The following is an 18258-nucleotide window of genomic DNA, read 5'->3' on the forward strand; positions in this document are numbered from 1 at the left end:
TTCAGGGCAGGACGAGGGAGCGGTTAAGGAGTGGTCAGTTCTTAAAGTAACTTTTAGTATCTATTGTATAGGCACAGTACCTAGAGTTCATTGGGAAATGTGGAGGGAGGGTACAGGGATGTGTGGTTTTAAGCCTGAAAGTCACTAAGTCAACTAATGGTCAAGGCTGACTGAGGAATACCTAGTCTGCCACCCATCAATGTCTTGTTTGACAAGATAGATATAAGGAGTATACGTATATCTAAACCTAGGATACACATAATGAGGAGTATGGTATACATACAATGAGGCAGGGAGATACTATATATGATCCAGTGGGTCAAACTAATAAATCCTATTGGAAAGCTAGTTCAAACTAATAAATCCTATAGGTTCAGCTTGCTACTGTAACAGGGAGAAAGATAAAGGTTTTCCTGGAGCCTACTCATGATTGTCAGGTACAGCGTCCTAGAGCTGGGGAGAAACTGCAGGGATAGTGTTCTGGATAGAGAAAAATGTGATTTTAGAATTGGGGTCGAAGCACAGACACCCAAGTGAGTGGGATAGACTTGGTGAAGACTCCTCAGATTGTGGTTTTCTCCCAGGGGTGAGGTGGGGCCTGGAGGCTCGGGGCTGCAGTGTTTTTGGAATAGAATAGTTCCATATAAGGTATAAAACTGTGTGGTGTACTGGGGTCTCAATGATTGGACAAAACTTGCGTAATTCCTCGATGTCTTCATTTCAAAGGGATTGGTTAGATTTCGTGTCTAGAATGTAAGACCATATCCTCAGCTAATGAGGATAATGGTCAGTGGGGGGAGGAGGGACTTGCGTTAGGGTTTATAAATCACTGTCCTGATTTTTGTCTTCGGCTTTCCTACTCCAGGTGAACTGCTGTGGGATTGTCCAGATTCTCGAGAATCGAATAAAACTCTTTTCTGTCAGCACTTTGAGAGGCCTCTGAGTAATTGATTTATGTAGGGACCTGAGCCATCCCACACACAAGTATCCCATCAATATCATTTGCATAAGGATCTCTCACATAAGGAAATTCCTTTGACCAATATAGATTTGGTAACTAAGAATGTATGTAACTAAGAATCTTAGAATTGCCTAAAATAGAAGTGTTGGTCCACAAGCAAGAATCCTGGAATGACTCTCCAATGCAGGCAGAATCATATTAAAATGTCAGGGGGAAATGTTTAACAAAATAAACAAAAATATAATGCAACATAAATAATGTTAATTTGTGGTTTTCTAAGTCAATAGTGGCCCCTAAGGATCAGTTGCTATTTGAGAGGGTTGCTACTGGCTAAAGCACTGACAGATGGTGACCCAAGCAGTAGAATACAGCCAGTATGTATCAAAGGCATGTTTTGAACTCAGAACTTCCTAGCTCCAGTGACACTTTCTATACACCACACTACACTGCTTTTCAGGCTTATAGAAATATCAGTTATTATCTATTCAAACACTTGCATGTATCAGAAGTTCAAACAAAATTTATTCATTAAAATAATTTCCCCAGGACAGCTAGGTGGTGAACATCTGACCTGGAGTCGGAAGGATCTGAATTAAAATTTGACCTCAGACACTTGATACTTAGCTGTGTTACCCTAGACAAGTCACTTAACCCCACTGCCTAAAAAAACAAATAAAATAAGTTTCTCCTCCCAACCCCCAACCCCCCCAGCTCCCAACAGTGCTTATCCATCTGTTAGCCCTCACTCTTCCTACACAACAGACTAATCATTCCCTGACATGTACATCCCTGACAAACAATGCTGGGCAACAGATAGTGCATCAGGCTGGGAATCAGGAAGACAGACTGAATTCTGATTCTGTAATATATACAGTTGCAGAGCAACTTATTAAACTTCTCAGTACCCCTAGAAACTAAGATGATAAAATTAAGAATGGTCCCTTATCTGCATAGGGAGAGAGAATTGCTTAACACAGAATTCCAAGATACCAATGAAATTATTCCACATCAAAATATAACCCTAATGATGTTTTGATACTACTGCTTAACTGCTAGAAATCCTTGGTACCATGCTATGTAGGCTGTTTGTCCCTTACTACGGAACCATTCCCTTTCTTCAACGATTTCTTCTTTTTAATTAAAAAAAAAATTTGAACTTAAATACCAAAAAAGAGCACTTCCATCTTGGGCAGAAAGGGGATTCTATTTGAAAGCCTGGGTTTCCATTTTATATACTTTTAAAATTTGTTGTTGCTGTTGAGTTGTTTTCATTCCTTTCTAACTCTTTGTGATCCCATATGGGAGTTCTTGGCAAAGATACTGGACTGGTTTCCTTCTTCAGCTCATTTTACCAATGAGGAAACAGAGGCGAACAAGGTTAGGTGACTTGCCCAGGGCACACAGCTAGTAAGTAAGTGTCTGAGGCCAGATTTGAACTCAGGAAAATGAATCTTCCTGACTTCAGGCCCAGCATTCTATCTAATGTATCATTTAGCTGCCCCACTTTTTTTAAAAGCATGTAATAAATTCTACCAGTTATTTTCCAAATTTCCTGCTTCTCAAATAACTCTTCTGTTTGATAAAAAATGTCCCTTCTTTTTAGATTTGAGCCAAATATATTGTTCCTTTTTCTTTCCATTTTTATGAGTTTTTTAAAAACTTTGATCACTGAAACAGTTGGAGCTTAATGTAGTATGTAGTGTGATGATCATTTTTATCTATCCAGCTTCTCAACAATTTATATTGAAATCTATGCCACAGGTCTTTTTGTAAGAGTTTATCAAATATTACTTTTTAAAATAATCACCTGATTTTGAGTTTTCTGCTCAGTTTCATTGACCTGCCTCTCTTTTCCTAGTGACAAATACCTTTTATAATTATTGCTCCAGGATATATTTTTGTTCCCAGGAGGGCTAGCCACTGTTTTCTTTTTCTTGGTTCTTGATATTTGTGTCTTTATTTTTCTAAATAAATTTTGTTATGACCTTCTCCAATTAGATGAAATGTATTTTATTGCTAGTCTAAAAGGTTTCACTCAGTTTGTTTCTCTATATTCTTGGAGGTGGTTTATGGAAATACAGTTGGTTGTGAAAGTTCATCTTGAATTCTTCTATTTTACTACTATCATGCATCACTTCCATTAATTTTTTGTTGAATGACTTTATAATCATGTTGTCTATAAACAGAAATCATTTTTAACTTCTTCATTATTAATTCTTACTTCTTTGATTTCTTTTTCATGCCTTATTGCTACAGCTAAATTTTCTAAACCTATGTGAAATAACTGTGCCCAAAATAGAAATCACTATTTAACACCTGTTTTGAATGTGAATGCTTTTAGTAGTTCTATATAATACTTATTCATTATTTGAAATTTATGCTTTTTATTTTTATAGAATGATGAGTCACTTAGCCATTACAGTGGATAGAGTGTTGGGCCTGCAGTCAGGAAGACCTGAGTTCAAATCTAGCCTCATACACTTCCTAGCTGTGTGACCTTAGCCAAGTCACTTAAACTGTTTGCCTCAGTTTCCTTGACTGTAATATGGGGATAATAATAGCACCTACCTCCCATGACTGTTGTATCAAATGAAATAATAGTTGTAAAGTGCTTAGTACAGTGTCTAAGACAGAGGAGAAGTTATTATTAAAGGTTCTCTCTTCCTCTATTTTTCATTTTTTAAAAATACAAATGAGTGTTGTATTGCAATGAAGGATTTCTCTGCATGTAATAATATGATTATGAAGTCCTTATTTTTTTCTTCTCGTTAAAATGCATCATAGAGATTGTTTTCCCGTTTGTTGTTCAGTTTTTATTAAAATGAAAATGTTTTTCTGTAAAATTTTCTAAGCTTGTTTACTTCTCAAATATCCATCTTCAGTCATCAAAAAAAAAATGCTGACTTTTGCTGCTAAATCTGACAAGTTTGCAAGACAATTTTGGTTTAACGGGCCAAGTATCTTAATTTTCTAAATGTTATATTCTAATTTCTATAATGTTCCTTGAAAAGTCTACTGTAATTTTAGTAGTGTTTCCTTGGTAGATTCATTCCTGTCTTCTGGCAACTCATAGCATTTTAACCTTATCTTTGAAGATTTTTTTGAATTTAATTAGGCTGTGTCTAGGCATGTTAAATTTTGCCTTCTTCCTTGGGGATGTCCTATGGATTCTTTCTAGTTGAATTTCATCAGATGTTTTCAATAATTCTGGGAATTTTTTTTTGAGAATTTCTTGAAATATCAGGTCAAAATTCCTTTGTTTTTCTCAGATTTACATGATGTGTGTAATCCTGACATGGCTATATTTTGATCTATCACTTCAGACTGTGCTTTTCCCACAGTATGGATAACTTGAAATTTAAAAAAAAACCCCAAACACCAGTATTTCTAACTGGTTGCCTTGTGTACATTTTTCTATAGTAAATCTAGTGTTTCTTGTTTCTATGGATTGTTTCTATTGTATTCTCTATTCTGGTTATTTTATACATTATTTCTTCCTTTCTTTTGCACAGTAGCCTCTTTGCAATCATATTTGATTGGCTAGAGTGATTTTTAATTTTCTTTAAACATTTATTTGGTCTGTTCCTATGATTTCTTTAGCAGTGATAACTGTTGCTTAATTTTTTGAAGTGTATATTTCATTCACCTGAGGATATCCCTGAGATATCTGCTGTTATTTCTTTTTCTACCTAATTTGCTTTTGATAGTTGTTCCTTTGATATATCACATCTTTGTTGAGAGGTAAGAAGTAGGCTTTATTATCACGCTTAGCATCAAAGGATCATTGAATTAGGACTGGGAAAGGTCTTAAAGGTCATCTAGCGTAATTTCTTCATTTTACAGATGGGGAAACTGAGGCCCAGCAAAGTTAAGTGACGTCCAAGATCTCTATAACATATAAGTATTTGTATGTCTATCTAGGTAGAGATATGGAGATATAGATAGATAGATTATACAGAGACCTCCGGTTTTACCTAGGCAGTTAGATGCTGCAGTAGATAGAACACTGGACCTGGAGGCAGGAAGGCTTGAGTTCAAATTCAACCCCGGACACTGACTAGCTGTGTGACCTTGGGCATGTCACTCAACCTCCGTCTACTTCAGTTTGCTCAACTGCAACATGGAACAATAGAGGACACATACTTCCTAGACAGGGAAATAGAGATAGACATAGACATGGATATAGATAGTTTGCTTTATTTTTAAAATATATAATAAGATCAAACCACAGCTTTTAAAGCTGACTTGCTTTTATGATCTTGGAGTATGGATTTTTGTAAAGATCAATCAAAGAAAGTGTCTCCTCTTTAATCTGGGTAACTTATCTTTCCTGACCCCTTTGCTTCAACTATCTCTTGTCAAATATCCCAGAGTTTCACTAACTTTTATTAACTTTTAAATTTTTTAATGTACTTAACATACATCATTAAACATGACCATTTCCATATATTTAGAACGGAAAAAGAGGATAATAAATGGAACTATGAATCTCATAATCTCTCACTGGAGCAGCTAGGTGGCACCATAGGGGACAGAATGCCAGGGGTGGAGTCAGGAAGACCCCCTGTTCAAATGTAACCTCAGACACTTACTAGCTATGTGAGCCTAGGCAAGTTACTTAACCTCTGTTTGCCTCAGTCTCCTCATCTGTGAAATAGGGATAATAATGGCACCTACCTTTCACAGTTATTGTAATGATCAAATGAGATAATATTTGTAAAAACACTTTGTACAATGTCTGGTACAATGTAAGCACTATATAAAAATTATTATTATCTCAATTACATACTGTCTGCATTTAAAAAATATAATAAATTCAGCTTGTACCTTCAAAGCTCTCCTGCTTATTTATGTTTCCTTGTGAATATCTTCTTGTTCTCTTGGACTCTTAAACTGGACTCTCACAGGAACCTCCTTAGAGATTTTCTGACCTCACTCTCTTGTAACTCTAATCCAGGGATGGGGAACCTGTGACCTTGAAGCCACATGTGGCCCTCTAGGTCCTCAAGTGCAGCCCTTTGACTGAATCAAGTGCAGCCCTGCAGTCTAATCCATCTTTCTTAATATAAATCTGATCACATCCTTTGCTCAAAAAATCTTAAACGGTTTCCTATTGCCTGATATTTAGTCTCACACCAGCTGACTTCTGTAGCCTTAACTTGTGCTATTCCACTCTACACATGTTACATTACAGCCAAACTGGCCCCTGATACTTTCTGCCTTTGCTCATGCTCTTTTGGATGTCAGAACTTCTGGCTCCATGTTCTTCATCGATTGAGTCCCTACTCATTGTAAAGGATAGTGTGCTACTCTGGGTAGAAAGAGACTCAGATTACAGAAGACCATCGTTCAAGTCCCACTCCTAATACATACCTTGTATAGGTTACCCAACCTCTAAGGGTTCAAAGGTAGCTCTCCAAGTCTAGACATTGCTGACTATCATTAGGAGGAGCTCTCTCTGCCAAGGAATCACAGCTGCAGTCTCATCCTCATCTCTATGCTAAGACTCATTTTAAAGCTATGTTTTTCCAGAAAGTCTTCCCTGAACTTCCCCTCACTACCCTCTGGATTGTCATCTGTGAGTGAGCCTGAGTATAGCTCCAAAATACCTTCTAGAATGGCTAGAACAATCCAGTTCCACCAACTGTGTATTAATTAGTGTTTTCCTGTCCTCCTTTACTCCTCTGTGACCCACTGGACTAATGCTGTTTTAATGTGATTTTTTTTTCAGTGGCTGGTATAAAGGGGAAATGGTATATTTATCAAAGATGAAGATGACATTAAACTGAGAGAGACAGCTAATAATAGGCAGAATCCAAAAGATCTTGACAGACTAGAGCACTGGCATGAATCCAACAGGATTAAATTTAACAAGTATAAATGCAAAGTCTTATACGTGAGGTCACACATCAACTCCACAAAAATACAAGTTGGGGGAGGCATGGTTAGTCGTTTATCTGGAAAAATCTAGGAATCTGGGGCACTATAAGCTCAACACAAGTCAACAATATGACATGGCATCCAAGAAAGCTAATGTGGTTTTAGAGAAGTTACCTATGGTGGGCCAGACTGGTGGAGAGAGAAAATAAGCTTTTATTAAGTGTCTTCTATGTGCCAAGCAGTAAGCCAAATGCTTTATAAATATTATGTCATCTGATCTTCACAACAACCCTCTGAGGGAGATGCTATTATCCCCATTTTACAGTTGAAGAAACTCAGGCAGGCAGCAGTTAAAGGACTTGGGCAGTCACACCACTAATAAAAGTCTGAGATGAGATTTGCATTCAAGACTTCCTCACTCGAAGCCAAGCACTCTATCAATTACACTACCCAGCTGCCTAAAGATTTAGAATAAAGTGAAAAAAAACTGATGGACACCCCAAGTTAATCTACAAATTGACCACAAGTAGTGAATGGTAAGTTCCCCTTTATTGGACTGCAACAGCCTCCAAGCAATACAAATAATAGTGTTACTGTACTCTGTCCTAGTGAGAACACAAATGCTACATTGTGTTCAATTTTCAATGCCACATTTTGTGAAAGATCTTAATAAACTGGAGAGGGTACAAGGGAAGGTAACCAGGACGGTGCAGTGCCTGGAGTTCATGGCTTAGGAGGACTGGTTGAAAAAACAAGATATTTAGACTGTAGAAGAGAAGGCTGAAGTGAGACATACAATGGCTGTTTTCAAATATATCAAGGGTGGACATGTGGAAGAAAGGCTACTTTTGTTCTGCTTGGCCTCTGGGAAAGTATTTAAGGGGAGAAGTTTCTCCCTCAGCAAAAGGAGCAAAAGTCCCCTTGCCTTTTCTTTTGGGGGAGGGTAAGGTGATAACTGAGATTAAGTGACTTGCCCAGGATGATGCAGCTAAGAAACTTCTAAGGCTGGATTTGAACTCAGGTCCTCCTGACTGCAGTACCTGTGCTCTATTCACTGTGCCAGCTTGCTGCACCAATTCCTCGTTACGTAAGCAGCAGAAGGCATTCTTATTCAGATCCAGGTGAATTAAGCTGCCTTTGAGATCCTTTTGAATTCAGTGATTCTCAGTTAGGCCTTCATATAAATTTTTCTCTCTTCTCCCAAAATCTTAAACCCACTACACTCTGAAGCTGGGATACTAATGGACCCCTGCCAACGGGCTCCTCTGGACCCTCCTAGCTTTAGAGTGATTATCAATAGTAACTGTTGCTGTTTCCCACTCAGCCTTTCTTTTTCTTGGCCTCATTAAAGGGGCCATGCCCTGGCTACTTTTTCAATAGGCCTATTCAACAAATGGGTGTTGCCTCACCCTAAGTGAGCACCTGCCTTGAAGCCAAGGTCTCCCAGTGCATCCTGGGTCATCTCCAATCATCCTGGAGGAGAAGTGAGGCTGGTGACCTGCACAGCTCTCCCTCACTCAAAACAAAGTCAAGTGCAAGTTATGTCATCATTTCTCTGATGGCGTGGTCTTCCTTGCCAACGAAGGATGAACACACACATGATTGTAGGTAGTAGAGCAGATAGAGTGCCGGGCCTGGAGGCTGAAAGACTCATCTTCCAGAGTTCAAATTTGGCCTCAGACTGTAGAAGTTCAGGGGTGCTGGGGGACCCTGAAATACCGACATGCTGTGTCCTGCTCAAATGAATTCTACTCAAGCCTTCTTAAAGCCAAAGAAAGACAAAGTTTATTAAATATTCTCCATATTAGGTTGGTTCTTAAGGAGCCTAACCATTTGTAACTCTTGTATTCACAAGCGGGCCAGATAGAATCTCAGCTAGACAGCGTCTGAGCTGGATTGTATCTGAGCACCTTCATGGAGGCGAGATGGGACTTATATACAGAAAGTCAGTAGGAAAGATCTGGAGTTGGTCTGGTAGTTTGGGAGGGAAGGTCTCTTCCTTCCTTAGATCTCCAGGATCTCGAAGGGACTGCAGTAACTAATGATGTAATCCAGGGTGGGAAACAGCTGGAAGCAATGGAGAGGTATCTGACAATGCAGGGCTTGGGTGGGATGTAGGTGGGGCAATCTAGGGGTAACAGATAATGGCAACAGATTTGAGTATGAAAGGCCAGGTTAATTGGGGAGATTCAGGGAGAACTAGTCTGCAAATTCAAGTATAAAAGGCCAGTTTTAGTGAGGAGATTCAAGGAGAATTCAAGGAGATTCCAAGAGTCTATACCCCATCAAGACTTCACCCTATTTGGCTCAGTTTCCTCATCTGTAAAATGACCTGGAGAAGGAAATAGCAAACCCCTCCAGTATCTTTGCCAAGAAAGGCAGGATTCAGACCAGGTCATCCTGACCACAAGAGCAGCCTTCTAGCTACTACACTGCACTGTCTCTCTTTAGTGACTATACCATAGGAAGGTCAATCCTCCATAGGCTGTTTTTCCTTGCTTTTCCATTCCTGCCCCTCTCACTTTTCTGCTGTATTACAGTCAATATTTAAGACTAATATTTTCATATTCTTTGGAAAGAAATGTTATTTTTCAAAGTGCTTTGTTTCACTTCACGATTATCAGCCTTTCTCTTATTTGTTTTCTATCGGTTTCTTCTTGTTAGTACTTCACACAGCTTACAATTTATGCCATTATGGTGTTTTTAAACTGTATTTTCTTTTTATGATTTGAAAAATAATTTTCATTATTATTTTCTGTTATTACATTCTAAAAATAAAAATGATGCTGATGATTTATAAGTGCTGACTAGATTAAAGATGTTCTTGGATATATAAAAAAATAAAAATCAATTTTTTCAATTTTTAAAAGTATATTCATTTAAAATTTTCTAATATGACACCAGAACTCTTTAAAGACCAAAAAAAAATTATAAATGGGTTTAGGTTTAAGTCCTGGTTCTTACATGCTCTTACATGGGACTCTAGATAAGACATTTTACCTCTTCCAGGCTCACTTTCTGCATGTTTAAAATGAAAGCACTGATGATATTGTAGGTCTCTTCCAGTTTTATATCAAATGATTCTATAAATTGCAAGGAAAAGCTTCCCTCAGATCTTGGTGCCTAGGGATCACAGAAAGCCTTAATTGTCCACTGTTATTACCTCAGGCTAGAAACAAGAGATAGAGGGATAGAAGCTTGTAACAGCAACAGAAAGTATAGCCAGGTGTGATGTTTACCAAAGATGTTTAACAACCAGCTTGGGGGGGAGGTGGAAGAGACATACATGCACCTCACTTAAGTTTAATCTACATTATCAAGCATTTTCCCATCACTTTCTTAAGTATAGACAATCAACCAAAGTTCTAATTTGTAGCATTTGGCAATTTCTGAAGTATAAATGCTCTCAATGAATGAAAATTCAATAGTACACTTTTGAGTGTAACCCTTGTATCTGAGATTCCCTCCTAATGAGAAACCCAGGGACACTGGAGATTTCTAAATTTTAGGGGTTTGTTCTGTCCTGCCTAGATGTCAGCTTTTTATGTCCCCAATGGCAAAGCTAGGTTCCTTTACATGAATTTAGTTTCATAAGGCATCAGCCTTAGAATAGATTTTTATCTACAGAGTAAGAACAGTCAAGACTCACTATATGAGGCCATGAGCAATCAAGAGAAAGTCTTTTCCCCTTCCTCTAACTCTAGAGACCTATATAGTCCCTATGATTCACAGCACCACTTTGGGATTTACAAATACTATAAGGCAATTATTATTCAGTTCCTAGAGCTGTGCTAGTGGTAAAACAAGTGAAATGAGCCTGCTTTCCTACTTAGGATCATAGATACAGTTAGAAAAAACAAACAAACCAAAAAGTCACCTAGTTCAATCCTCTTGTTATGCAGATGAGAAAAGGGAGGTCTAGGGATATAGACTGCCTAAAGTCACACAGGTAGTGAGTGGGAATCTGGGATTTCAGTATTGGGACTATGGCTCCAAATGAAGCACTTTGCATCATTTTGCATCCTCAGAATAGAAACTTCCTTACAGGTGCTCATTTTTCTTTCACTGAAAATTTAAATGGTTTAATTCAGACCATTTATTTTCAACTAACAGACTGTAACACTAATGTAGATGCTTCCAGAAAAATGTGATTATTTCTTTCACAGTATTGTGGGACACAGAAAGAGCTGATATAAACCTAAAGGAACTTTCAAAAGGACTTGCATGTGAACTCATTGAAAACTCACTTAAAAGGATAATTAAAGACCTGTAATGTGGGAAATGTAGCACTTTGTCCAATGCTTTAGGATCCAAATAAAGGTATGGAAATTTTAACTGAGATTATTTTAGTTTTAAAAAGCTAAACCCTCAGGAACTCTGCTATATCTAAAGCATACCATTAATGTTACCTCAAAAAGGATGTATTTGGGTTGTATTGAGATGGGAATAAAGAGAATATAGACAGTGAATTCTGAGATTGCATGATTATACACAACATTGACACTATCTTGAGTTTATAATTCAGAAAAGATGTTGAGAACTTGGAGCCTGCTAAGAAGACAGTGACAAAGATCATAGCATCAAATTTAGCAAAGAGGGCATTGAATCCAACTCTCTTATTTTATTGTTAGAGACCATTTAATCCAACTTGGAGTCCATCTTGGTGGTCATCTCATTTCATTCCCTCATTTAGCAGAGGCCATCTAATTCAATTTGGAGGAAGATAACTAATCCAATGCCTTCATTTTACTATTGAAGAAACTGAAGCCCAGATAGTTTAAGTAATTTGTTCAAGGTCACATAAGTAATTAATGGCAGAACTGGCACTTGAAATCAGGTCTTCTGACACTATAGCAAACTGGGTGTCCAGAAAGTGACTGATTACTTTTCCTCCAAGGATTCCCTCACTAGGTAACATAGAAGAGTTGGAGTTTCTAATGCTTTGTTCATAAACCCTCATGTATTATTCTCTCTGAAATTGATTAAGCAGTAGATATAAATTAGCTTTTACAAAAGAATATTTACCGAGAAGGTAAAGCAAGAACAGAACTTTATAACTTCACATTTAAAATAGTTAATACAAAACATTCCCTCTCCAATCGGGGGATATATTCTCACTCCAGCAGCACACACAATATCCCTAAGGAAAACCAGCTCAATCTCGAACCACAAAGGGATGAAATACAAGGGCTGATGGGTCTAGCTGGGTTAGGTCAAACAGATTCCTGTTCAGGGATGGTTTCTCACTGGACTCAGTCACAGATCCCTGTTGACTGGTCTCCCTGCCACAAATTCCTCCACTCCAGTCTAGCCTCCATTCAGCTGTCAAAATGATTTTTCTAAATGCGCACATCCTAAAGCTGTCACATCCCATCCAGTTCCACTCAACAGACTGTCATGAACTCCCTGTCACTTCTAGGATCAAATATAAAATCTTCTGTTTGGTGTTCAAAGCCTTACATATCCTGCGCCTTCAACTCCCAACTAAAATTCTGCCTTCTGCAGAAAGCCTTTCCAGGTCTGTCTTAATTCTAGTGCCCTCCCTCTATTGATTATTTCTAATTGATCTTGTATATGACTTATTTGTACATAGTTGTTTTCATGTTGGCTTTCCCATTAGTCTGTGAATTCCTTGAGAGAAGGGATTATCTTTTGATTGTTTTACATCCCTAGTGCTTAGGACAGAGCCTGACACATAGTAGGTGTTAATGCTTAAGTAAATTAATTAAATGCTTAATGACTGACAGACCAGTTCAGGTAGCTGCTGTGATGATTGTTAGCTCTTCACCTTTAGAAGCTCACAAGACTGCAACCTAGTCCATCCTGTCTTCAGGCATTCATTCAGATAAGATCATGAAAGAACACAAAAACAGACAAAAGAAAGAGGGATCATACATGTTCATAGACACATAATGGGCTAGATGGGGAGATATAACAAAGATGAATTTTTACTCTAGTGTAATGACAGTGAAACATACTTTAAACATGGACAATGTATTCAGTTGTTTAGCTTGACCAACTTCCTTGTTACAAGGGAGGGTTCTATTGGAAATAAGTACAGTTACAAGAAGACGAGGGTCATCAGGAACTGGCAATGTTAAACATTAGCAAAACAGTTTTCTTTTTAAAAAGGTAAGTGTAAGGATGTTTTTTAGCTTTGTAGCCAGTGGCAAAGGCATTTTTAAATGCCTGAAGCCAGAAAATTGAAGGTAAAGCTAATAAAGAAAGGTTTTGATCTGCTTGAAGTTTCAGAGCCAGTCCCAATTGTTTGAGGGATTTAACTCCAAGGCAGACTGTAGGGGTGTTAGAAAAAACCTTTCTGATGATGTCCTTGAGGGAAAACAGATTGATAAGAGATAATGATCAGTTTAAAAAATTATATGATTTTGCCTAGAAATGTATTTCTTTAAAGGTGGGAGGGATTGCTCATATGCTATGTGACAGGCAAATTTTAATGATTCCAGCTATGTAATATAATTTCAAGTCTAGAATTGCCATTCTATCTTGATTTCTGCTTTTTTGTGTGTGGCTGTTTTGAATGGATTTCCTTTCTGTTATATCTACCTAGATTTTGTCATTATGATGTAGAGATATTGCTGATTTAAAAAAAAAATTATTTTGTATCCTGCTATTTTCTTGAAAGTATATCACAGCTTCTTTGCAGATTCTCTGGGATTTTCTAAGTAAACATCACATTGTCAGAAAATAGGGAAAAAGTTTTATCATTTTAATAAGTTCAATTTAGTCAATTTAACAAGTTCAACAAACATTCATATGCTTATTGCATATGAAGCGTTATACCACGCATTGAATAAAGGAAATAATCTTTGCCCTCAAGGAACTTACAGTGGATGAGTAACATAGTTCATCTATAGACAGATCTAGAAAGAATCTTAAAGGTCACCTAGTCCAATCCCTATTTTATATATGAAGAAATTGAGGTAAAGAAATGGAATGACTTGCACAAGATAACACATGTACACATACAATTACACATTATTTTGTTAGGGGGAGGGGAGGGTTGGGACCTGTGATTTCACTTGAGTAGGGAATTTCACAGTGAGAAAACATCCTTTTCTATGGCAGATCAGCAACTCTTTTGCAACTATAACGTCTTAGAGAGTTGCCTGGAAGGCATTTAGAAGTCAAGTGACTTGCTTATGTATGTACACATAGCCAATACGTGCCAAAAGAAGGACTTGAAACTAGGTCTTCCTGACTCAAGAGGAAGTTGTCTATTTACTATTCCCATGCTACTTCTCTAAATGCAAGTTACATATGAAATTATAATTTTCAAGAATGAGAATGAATACATCTCGTAGGGTCAGGAAAGGTCTCACGTACAGGTGGTATTCCTAGTCTTCTTTTCTTTCAGATATCCCAATTTTCTATGATCACATTTAGTACCTGGTCATTTTTCTTTCAAAATGTACTCACTAGTGAGTGCTATTTAATCTGTTAAAATAATATAGGCTAAAAGATTAGTAGTTGATAATGGATCTCCCCTTACATAACATTTTAATAGAGATTTCTGGATGCAAGGGTGTGACTAATTCCTCTGTCAAGGAGGAACAGATCTGAGTGTAGTAGAATTGAAAGAACAATTAATTTGGAAGTGGAGAAGCTGGGAACAAATCTTAGTTCTAGTACTGGCTGTGTCACCTGGCTTCTCTTAGAATCAATGACTTCATCTGTAAAGCAAGGGGGTTGGAATATGCCATAGTCAAAGTCTTTGATAGCTTGAAATCCTGAGGTCCTTTGGTAATTTATACAGGCTGATCTCTCCTTACAGTTAGAATCATATGACCCAAGTAACTTGACCTTCCCCTTCAAAGAAGGGAAGAAGGTATTTTAAGGATAAACCTTTGGAGAAGTAAAGGCTACTTTGAATACAATTGTACCATTTGTACCTGTAAAGTATGAGGATGAAGGTAAAGCCAAAAAGGAAAAAACTACTAACTCCTCTGGCCTCCACCTTTGGAATGTGAACATTTCTAGAACTATATTCTCCACTTACACCTGGTATTTTCTACTTGCGAGTCACTGCTCTCAACTCCATTCCTCTAGAGAATTCTCTCTTTTTTTTTTTTTCTGAACGTGCTTGGGAACAAGAAGGGAAAAATGTGTAAGGTCATCTGATTGAACAGCCTAGACTTGTCCCAAACAGCAAAGTGGCGCTTTGACTAATTTTAGACTGGGGACAAAAGAAATCCCTGGATCCGGTTGAGTTCAGTTTTAGGGGAAGTTTATCTAAAGACAGTAAGTCAAAACCATAAGATTTTTTTCTTTATTTAATTCTGTTTACAGACTAGAGGCACTTTTGGACCAAACTTTAAATCTTGTTCCTTTTGTATCTCTTTTAATATTAGGACCAAATACATTCTTCCCTTCTGCAGTCTCTGTTTGCCGTTAGTAAGCTATATGAATAAAAAGCAATGAAAATAAATCAGATTTTATCCAGAGTGAGTTAGTTTTTAAAAGTACTAGTTAATGCAGTAAATAACTTTAAAGTACCAAAAAACCTCTGGATTATATATCCAAACTCTCAGCATAAAAAGAAGGAAGAAAGGAAAAGCATTTTCACTGACTACCTGGAAATTCCACCAAGGATGGGATATTCCCTACACTCTGGTCACAGCTGTCAAATCTGTTATAGTAGATGAAGATATCAACTCCTTTCCTGTAGCCTGTCTTACCATACTATGTGGGCTGCTGCCAGAGCTGCCTTCATAACCAAAGCCCTTTTCTCTGACACAGCCTGTGATGCAGAACTCAGGTTGAAATCTCTACCCTAATCTTAGCCCCAAGTTTTTTAATGAAAGTTTCCTATCAAAGAGATATAAGAAACTCTTTCAAATTTATAAGAATAAGAGCCATTTCCCAGTAGATAAAGAAGCAAAATATATGTAGTAGAAAAAAATCCAAGCTACCAAAAACCACATAAAATGCTTCAAAAATCCAAGCTAAGTCCAAGATAAAGCAAAAAATATGTAGCTACCAAAAAATCCAAGCTACCAAAAACCACATAAAAATGCCCCAAATGACTAAAAATTAAAGAAATGCACATTTGAAAAACTTTGAGGTTCTACCTCATGCATCATATTGGCAAAGGTGATAAAAAAGGAAAATGACAATTATTGGAGTAAGGGAGGACAGGAACACACTAACTAATACATAGTTGGTGGAATTGTGAATTTTTCTAACCATTTTAGAAAGTATTTTGGAGCTGTACTCAAAAAGTTACTAAAGTATGCATAATACTCCTTGATCTATCTATACCACTACAGAACCTATACTTCAAAGAGATCAAAGACAGAGGAAAGGGACATATATGTGTGTGAAAATATGTATACCAGCTCTTTTTTGTAGTAGCAAAGAAGCAAAAATTAAAGGGATGTCTAATTATTGTGGAAAGCAACAAATTATGGTATGTGAATATAATGCGATATTATTACACCGTAGGAAATGTCAAAAGTGAGGGTTTCAGAGAAATCTGGGAAGCTGGTTGAACTGATACAGAGCAAAGCAAGTGGAAATAAGAGATAAGCCTAGGATAACACCCCCCCCCCAAAAAGGAAAGAATTAAAAATGAGAGTCACTGAAGCATTTAAAAATACACACACACACATACAGAAGAGAAGAAAGTATATGAAGAATCACAGACAAGCAGGATAGCTTTGAAAATCACACATTGAATTTATTATATATTTTTAAAGAAAAGCAAATGTCCTTAATAGAGATTCATTTTCATACACAATTTTCTTTTTCTGTTCTACTACATCTACAGAAACAGTCACTTTATCTGGTAATTAAGTTCATAATAAAGGTAAATAATAACAACAAAAAACACAAAATACCTTCCATATCTCAAGAACCAATCCCTTCACAATTCACTAGTTTTTCCCAGGGTGGGAAGAAAACAATTCTTGTCTCCTTCAAACTATATCTTCTAGGAACCCATGTTGCTAGGTTCTTTCCTAAAAGACCACTAGATAAAGAATATTTTTTTCAAAACTTCAGAGGCTCTGTGACCTAATTAGTGTAGTTTTCTCTGTCTTGAACCTTGATATATTGTCCCTGTTTTTCCCTAGAGAGTCACCGTAAAGGATCCACCCAAAATGTACCATGAAAAATAACTTTATAGTATTTACATATGATCTACAAGATTAAGAGGAGACTAGAGGCTAGCAAGCTAACAATTCATACCTTGAAATGTAGCTACTAACTGTGGGGGAGATGCAATAGGTATACATGTAATGTTATTTCTAGTTTTTTCACTTCTTTTCTCTCTCTGTAATAATTGGTGACAAATCTGATAGATGCCTTTGAGACCTAGGTCCTTCTGTCTCCAAGTCTCTTTCTATTACGAAGGTCAGCCTCTCTGTAAATTTGGAAATATCAGAATTTTAAGACATTTCTGAGCACAAAATTTAAAATTCATGAGAAAATGCTAATGTTTTGACATCTGGAGACATTTTAGGATACTCATGCAAAAAGTATGCACAAATGTCAAATTTTAATATCTTTAAAGAAATGTATTAGTAGGAACTGTGTCTTGCCCCACCCCTCATCCCAACATAATTAGCTTGAAAAGGGGCACTGGATTTGAAGCCAGACCAGGATTATAATTTAAGATCTTCCATTGTACTGTCTATGTGACATTGTGAAAGTCACTTCTAGGTTTCAATTTCCTCATTGGTAAAATAAGGGGATTGGACCAAATGATCTCTAACTCTTCAGTCTCTGACTGCTACAATGTTACTCCTGATTCACAGGTTCTCTCAGACACTAAAGATTTTTTTACTGTATCTTTCAGAGCCAAATGGAATGCTGCAGAAAAAACAGAGCTGGGAGTTAGAAGACAAGTTTTTGCTGTTGTTTCATGAAGGAGTTTATTTACATATGGAGCCAGGGACAATTTATTTTTAAATTGGAACTATGTAGATATATGAGGGACAGCTAGATGGCACAGTAGATAGAGTGCTGGGCCTGGAGTCAGGAAGACATGAGTATAAAACCAATCTTAGCCATTTACAAGTTGTGTGACTCTGGGTAAGTCACTTTACCTTTTTTGCCTCAGTTTCCTCATCTGTAAAATTGAGATGAAGAAGGAAATAGCAAACCACTCCAGTACCTTTGCTAAGAAAACCCCAAATGGAGTCACAGAGAGCTGGACAAGACTGAAATGATTGAACAACAAAAGACATGGGACAGGGTTGTGGAGAAGACAAAGAAAGAAAGTGAATTGAAATTTCTTTCTTTTTTATAACTGTCAACCTTTGTTTTATGAAGAAACATTATAAATAGAATTTTATGAGTAAATCTAGAGAGAGAAATTAAGATGAGCATGAGAGAAGTTGAAAAAAAATTTTCTTGTCATAGTTGGAAAAAAACATAGAGGATGGAAAAGCCTCCTT

The 18258-nt window shown here is 37.1% G+C and overlaps 1 long non-coding RNA gene across 4 annotated transcripts in view; it reads right to left on the reverse strand.

Annotated features, from left to right (window-relative positions):
- The window catches only part of LOC140511891 (uncharacterized), a 72636-nt gene that overhangs the window by 47954 nt on the left and 6424 nt on the right, over positions 1 to 18258 (reverse strand). Inside the window, exon 3 of one of the 4 annotated variants that reach the window (XR_011969707.1) lies at positions 15117 to 15258. The exons of the other annotated variants lie outside the window; for them this stretch is intronic. This is a non-coding gene — a long non-coding RNA (uncharacterized lncRNA). Of the gene's footprint in view, positions 1 to 15116; positions 15259 to 18258 lie in introns of those variants that run through there. 4 annotated transcript variants of the gene reach the window in all.

The sequence above is a fragment of the Notamacropus eugenii genome, chromosome 6, assembly GCF_028372415.1.
Source record: "Notamacropus eugenii isolate mMacEug1 chromosome 6, mMacEug1.pri_v2, whole genome shotgun sequence".
Lineage (NCBI taxonomy): Eukaryota > Metazoa > Chordata > Mammalia > Diprotodontia > Macropodidae > Notamacropus > Notamacropus eugenii.